Source organism: Podarcis bocagei, assembly GCF_964188305.1.
Source record: "Podarcis bocagei genome assembly, chromosome: 2".
Classification (NCBI taxonomy): Eukaryota; Metazoa; Chordata; class Lepidosauria; order Squamata; family Lacertidae; genus Podarcis; species Podarcis bocagei.
Genome location: NC_138126.1, coordinates 22,368,113 through 22,374,501, shown reverse-complemented (window position 1 = coordinate 22,374,501; position 6,389 = coordinate 22,368,113). Strand labels below are relative to the sequence as shown.

General features: G+C 49.2%; 1 long non-coding RNA gene across 1 annotated transcript; it reads right to left on the bottom strand.

The window, feature by feature from the left end:
• Positions 1 to 20: 20 nt before the first annotated feature.
• LOC308580057 lies at positions 21 to 1,898 on the bottom strand. The gene is made up of 3 exons (XR_014004689.1): positions 1,670 to 1,898; positions 836 to 943; positions 21 to 527 (listed from the first exon to the last, which is right to left on the bottom strand). It is a non-coding gene; the product is annotated as an uncharacterized lncRNA (long non-coding RNA).
• Positions 1,899 to 6,389: the final 4,491 nt, after the last annotated feature.

Here is a 6,389-nt window from a genome sequence, read left to right as displayed (position 1 = left end):
ACAAGTATGGATAGCCAAATTGGGGGTTTCCTGTGCTCGTGGAGGCTTCCCAATGCACTTAGGGTGCTGGAAAATCATTGGTCTAAGATATATGGCAGCCCTGCACAAATACAGAAGACTCCCCAGGTCACACAGTCAGCCACCATTTTGTGGAGGACGATGAGGCTGTTGGGTGTGGAATGTCCCCTGAATGTGATTTTTGGACGTGGCATCAGAATATTTGTGTAGGGCTTTTGTCTGTCATTTGACTTGAATCCATTGAAAGGAAAGGATATGAAATCTTCTAATATTACGTCTCTCAAAGGAGAAAGAGAAGGAGAACGATTTGTTACCCACCCTTTTACCATGAGGTTTCTGGATAGGGGTAAACAACTTAAGAATAGAATAGTAAGATCAGTCAAAACATAAGTCAGTATGGCAGCATGCTACTGTCTTTTTCACTTTCCCTGGTATCACTTTTCCACAGAATTCTTTCCAACTGTCAGCACCACATTCTTTGACATAAGTAATCACTTCACCGCTTTGACCTGGCGAGAGAAAGAGAAGTACTTATGTTGATATTAACTAGTGAATGAAGAGAATTTTACTGAATTAGTCCATAGTCGGTATCAAGAGATACTCCACATCAAAGTAAATTACATTTTAGACATCATTTTAAAATGTGCACTTAAACAGAATTTTGAATTTATGCTGCTAAATGTCAACATTAAAATAAAATAAAGTTAAAACTTATGAAAGATACATGTCCTTTAAAAAAACAACAACCGGCCCTTAAATCTCAGGTCGTCCTAGTCCCAGCATAGAAAAAGGAAGGATGTTGACAATAAATACTTACCATAAGTCTCTACCATAATACAGAATGGTCCCTCACATGTCTTCCCCTTTGGTTCACATGGCTTGCCAGGACTAAGTGACTTGCATTTTCTGCAGTTCACAGCATCTGCTGTAAGAGACAGCATTTCATTTGGGTAGGAACCAACCAATATTCAATGTCCTAAACCACCAAAATCCTGCTGGCACACATAGCTGTCAGAATCGATCCCAGAACAGCAATAGAATAATGCTTTCCCCCTTGGAAAGTGAGACTAAATTTGCATTTCTGTGTATAGATTAAGAGATGGAAATTGTATGCAAATTTGTGGCAAGCTCCTGTACCCTGAGACTAGCAACTCCTTCCACCTAGACAACTAGATCCTCTTTTCCAAAGATGGCACGATCTGTCCTGCAGCTTGCTATGTTCATGCTTTGATCAGGAGCCAGGAGAAAAGCATCTTCCTCCCTCTGGTAAAAGGGAGGCTGAACTCTACCCTGAAATTGGCTCAAAGGTACAGAATTCCACCTTGAGAACTGGCTTTAACCTAGAAGTTGCTGAATTACAACTTATCACTAAACTGAAAACTATGTATAGACCTCATCTTAATAGAGATATTGGATTCCTGTCTCATTACATATGCTAATCATCTGCATACTATCCCTTGCTTTTTTCTGCAGGACGAACTGCAGTCATTAACAGTCGTCAACAGGCTTACCAAACCCATTGAGTCAATCACCCACCTCCTACTACCCTCCTGAGAAAAACCCCTCCCCACCCTCCCACTATATGTAAGGGTCAGGTGACTTCTGTTTCAGTGTACCTATTCAGGGACTGGTGGGTGGGGACCATACTTACCTCCAGTCCTGAAGCAAAGCAGAACACAGAACGTAAGTAGCCAGACCTGAACCAAACGTTGGCCGCGGTTCTCAAGAAACAAGCTCTGCCCCATCGGAAAACCTTCTTGTATGAAGCCCTTTTGCTTTCGAAGGCTGATAGCTGAGAGACTACGGGATGGCAGGGCAGATCGGTTTTAGTTGCTCAAGCTCTGGTCAGGAACACGCTGCTCTGTTTGAGGAGCCAGGTTCAAGATATCCATTATATACGGCTGGGAGGAACCCTCTTGGCTCCTCGCCTCATCCTGATGTCCTTGAAAGGTCCAAGGAGCCTCTGGCAATATCCTGGGGTCACTCTGAAGGGTAGCGGAGAGTGAAGGCGACGGTTGTCTTGGGCCCTTTCAGGCATAAAGTGCTGATTGTTAGGACAAATCCAAATGGACTGAGGGATCAGCTGAATGGTGTACAGAATGTCCCGGACCTCAGTAGATGCCTGATGCTATCTCATGAGGGTTTTCTGTCCAGCTCCAGGTTTCAATTGTAATAGTACAATGTGCCGAGCAGGCAACTCTCAACCAGCCTGCAGATGAATAATAATAATAATAATAATAATAATAATAATAATAATAATAATACTTTATTATTATTATTATTATTTATATCTCACCATCTGGCTGGGCTTCTCCAGCCACTCTGGGCGGCTTCCAACAAAATATTAAAATACAGAAATGCATCAAACATTAAAAGCTTCCTTAAACAGGGCTGCCTTCATATGTCTTCTAAAAGTCTGGTAGTTGTTGTTCTCTTTGACATCTGGTGGGAGGGCATTCCACAGGGTGGGAGCCACAACCGAGAAGGCCCTCTGCCTGGTTCCTTGTAACTTGGCTTCTCGCAGTGAGGGAACCACCAGAAGGCCCTTGGCACTGGACCTCAGTGTCTGGACAGAACAATGGGGGTGGAGATGCTCCTTCAGATATACTGGAACGAGGCCATTTAGGGCTTTAAAGGTCAGCACCAACACTTTGAATTGTGCTTGGAAACATACTGGGAGCCAATGCAGGTCTTTCAAGACCAGTGTTATGTGGTCTCAGTGGCCGCTCCCAGTCACCAGTCTAGCTGCTTCATTCTGGCTTAGTTGTAGTTTCTGGGTCACCTTAAAAGGCAGCCCCACGTATAGCACATTGCAGTAGTCCAAGCGAGAGATAACCAGACCATGCAACACTCTGGCAAGGCAGTCTGCGGGCAGGTAGGGTCTCAGCTTGCGTACCAAATGGAGCTGATAAACAGCTGCCAAGGACAGAGAATTGACCTGCGCCTCCATGGACAGCTGTGAGTACAAAATGACTCCCAGGCTGCGCACCTGGTCCTTCAGGGACACAGTTACCCCATTCAGGACCAGGGAGTCCTCTACACCTGCCCGCCTCCTGTTCCCCCAAAACAGTACTTCTGTCTTGTCAGGATTCAACCTCAATCCATTAGCCACCATCCATCCTGCAACTGCCTCCAGACACACAGGATGTTCACCGTCTTCACTAGTTCTGATTTGAAAGGGAGGTAGAGCTGGGTATCATCCACATATTGATGGGCAAACCCACAGCCCAAACCTCCTGACAGTGGCGTAGCGTGGGGGGTGCCAGGGGTGCCGGCCGCACCGGGCGCAACATCTGGGGGGGGGCGCGAGTCCAGAGGGAAGGGACAAGTTCCTTCCTCCGCCGGGCTCCCCGCCGCCACCGCCAGCCTTGCGCCCTAGCGCGCGCGCCCCCCCCCCGCCGCCACGGCTGCACTCCACTCACTGCTCGCAGGAGGAGCAGCCGCTGCAGCAGCGCCGGCACCGCCACCGACGCCTGGCCAGGCACGGGCAGCCTCCGCACCCCGACGCCATCCCCTCGGCCCAGCCACAGGCGGTGGCTGCTTCTGCCGACTGGGAGGGAGGAGAGCTCCGAGGGGCCTCGCCGCGCCCTGCTCTCCCCAAAGCCCTCCGAGAGGAAGCCGGCGGGCGGGCGAGGGTCTCCCGGCAGAAGGGGGCGCCGCTGGCTCCGGCTCTCAGCCGCGGGGGGGGGGGAGGACGGAGCACGGCTGGAAGCCCCCGGACCTGGCCGGGAAGAGGAGAGGCGCTCGCCAAGCCCGGATCTGGAGCTCCACCTACAGCCCAAGGAGAGGAGGGGGCGGGGAGGCGCCCGAGGGGAGGGGGCTTCGGCTGCCTCGGCCCGCGGGGGCTCCGCAAATAAAAAATTTAATAAATTCCTGCTACAGCCTTTGGGGGGGGTCCTTGGCTCCTTCGCTCGCCCCCAGCCCCAGTGGCGTAGCGTGGGGGATGCAGGGGGGCCGGGCGCAACATCTGGGGGCGCGCGCTCGCACTCCAGTGTTAGGGGGCGCAAATTACTTGCCTTGCCCTGGGTGCTGACAACCCACGCTACGCCACTGCCTCCTGATGATCTCTCCCAGCGGCTGCATGTAGATGTTGAAAAGCATGGGGGAGAGGACAGAACCCTGAGGCACCCCACAAGTGAGAGCCTAGGGGTCTGAACACTCATTCCCCACCACCACTTTCTGAAAACGGCCCAGGAGGAAGGAGTGGAACCACTGTATGACAGTGCCTCCAGCTCCCAGCCCATCTAGACAGTCCAGAAGGATATTATGGTCGATGTATCAAACGCCACTGAGAGATCCAGCAGAACTAGGAAAGAGCTCTCACCTTTGTCCCTAGCCCGCCGGAGATCATCAACCAGTGTGACCAAGGCAGTTTCAGTCCTATGATGAGGCCTGAATCCCAACTGGAAGGGATCCAAATGGTCCGCTTCTTCCAGGCATGCCTGGAGTTGTTCAGCAACCACTCGCTCAATCACCTTGCCCAAGAATGGAAGATTTGAGACTAGGCGATTGTTGGCCATATTGGCCGCATCTAAAGATAGTTTTTTATGAAGCGGTTTGATAGCCGCCTCTTTTAGCAGGTCTGGGAAGGCTCACTCACAGAGAGAAGCATTCACCACCCCGCGAAGCCCATCGCCCAGCCCTTCCCAGCTAGCTTTTATTAGCCAGGATAGACAAGGATCAAGGAGGCAGGTGGCTGGTTTCACTTGTCCAAGCAGCCTGTCCACATCCTCGGGGGTAACAGATTGGAATCGATCCCACACAAATTGACTAGACAGGACTCTAGCACTCTCCTGCCCTGGCCCTGCTCCTATGGTGGAGTCTAACTCTTCCTGAATCTGAGGGACTTTATCTGCAAAAAACTTTGCAAAATCATTGCAGGAGATCATGTGGCCCGTACTGGGTCCTGATGAAACAGAATGGGTGACTGCTGGCCAGCCCATATTCGTGAATTGTTGTGTTAGCAGCTTTCATTTGCACAGCGTAATGAATGGTATGCACAGCCATGTGTTTCTGCCAGTCTTCCATGAGTTATATATAAGTGATCCTGTAATTTGGCATGTATCTCCGACCTTGCTCAAAGACCTGGGACACTGTAATTGCCATTCCTGCCATCCCCCTTCATCCCCCTTCATGGAAGTTTATGGCTCTACAGTGTTGGCCATAGATCTCAGTGGAGCAAGCTATCAATGTGGCAAGGTATCTATTTAACATGTTTACCTGGCGGAGGGGGATTTTGTGTGTATGGGTGTTATGTACTGAGTTGAACAGGATTCAGAATGCAGCAGTCTGATTGGTCCTAGAACAATGCAGCAGTATGATTGGTCGGCAGGAGCCACGCAATCCAGCTCTAGATAGAAGTGAACCCACAACCTGATTGGCCTACAGGAGAATTCCGGAATTAGACAATCACGTGCAGCCCATTGTGTAAATAATGTATATAAAGCAAATACTTTGAGGGGACTTCCATTCCCTCCTCACCACTATGAGCTGAATAAAGAGCATGAAATCCACTCTCAACTCTGAGTATATTTCAATGTGTTACTCTTAGTATTAACTAATGAGACCTATAATGGAAGGAGTGTGTTTGCAAGGGTTTGGGGTATGCAGGCCTCCATCAGAGACAGTTTGGATGACATACTATGCAGGCGCTGAGTGGATTTCTGTGCAACCATTTTGACCTTGCCCCAGACACTCCCATGGCTTGTAAATTGGACAAATTAAATTGAACCGTTTTTCCTCAAAAAGACTGCACCTAAATCCTCAGTAAAATGCCATTTTACAATGAACCATAGAAACAAGTATTGTGTAGCGGGAGGGAGGGGGGGAGAATGAAAAAAAGAAATTTAGAGGGCTCCGTCTGCCACAACACTAAGTTTTGGAATATCCCAATCAGTCAGTCACCAGAAGGATACAACAGGAAACCAGTCCTCTCTCCAAATGCAAAAACTGAATTCACTGGAAGATGATCTGCTAGAGCCAATGCAATTCTGGGCTGCATCAATAGGAGTATAGCATCTAGATCAAGGGAAGTAATAGTGCCACTGTATTCTGCTCTGGTCAGACCTCACCTGGAGTACTGTGTCCAGTTCTGGGCACCACAATTCAAGAAGGACACTGACAAACTGGAACATGTCCAGAGGAGGGCAACCAAAATGGTCAAAGGCCTGCTGTTGATACAACAGCAGCAAGAATACTCATCGCAAGGTATTGGAAGACACAAGATTTACCCACCCTGGAAGAATGGCAGATGAAAGTGATGGACTATATGGAACTGGCGGAAATGACTGGCAGAATCCGAGACCAGGGAGAAGAGTCGGTGGAAGAAGATTGGAAGAAATTTAAAGACTATTTGCAGAAACATTGTAAAA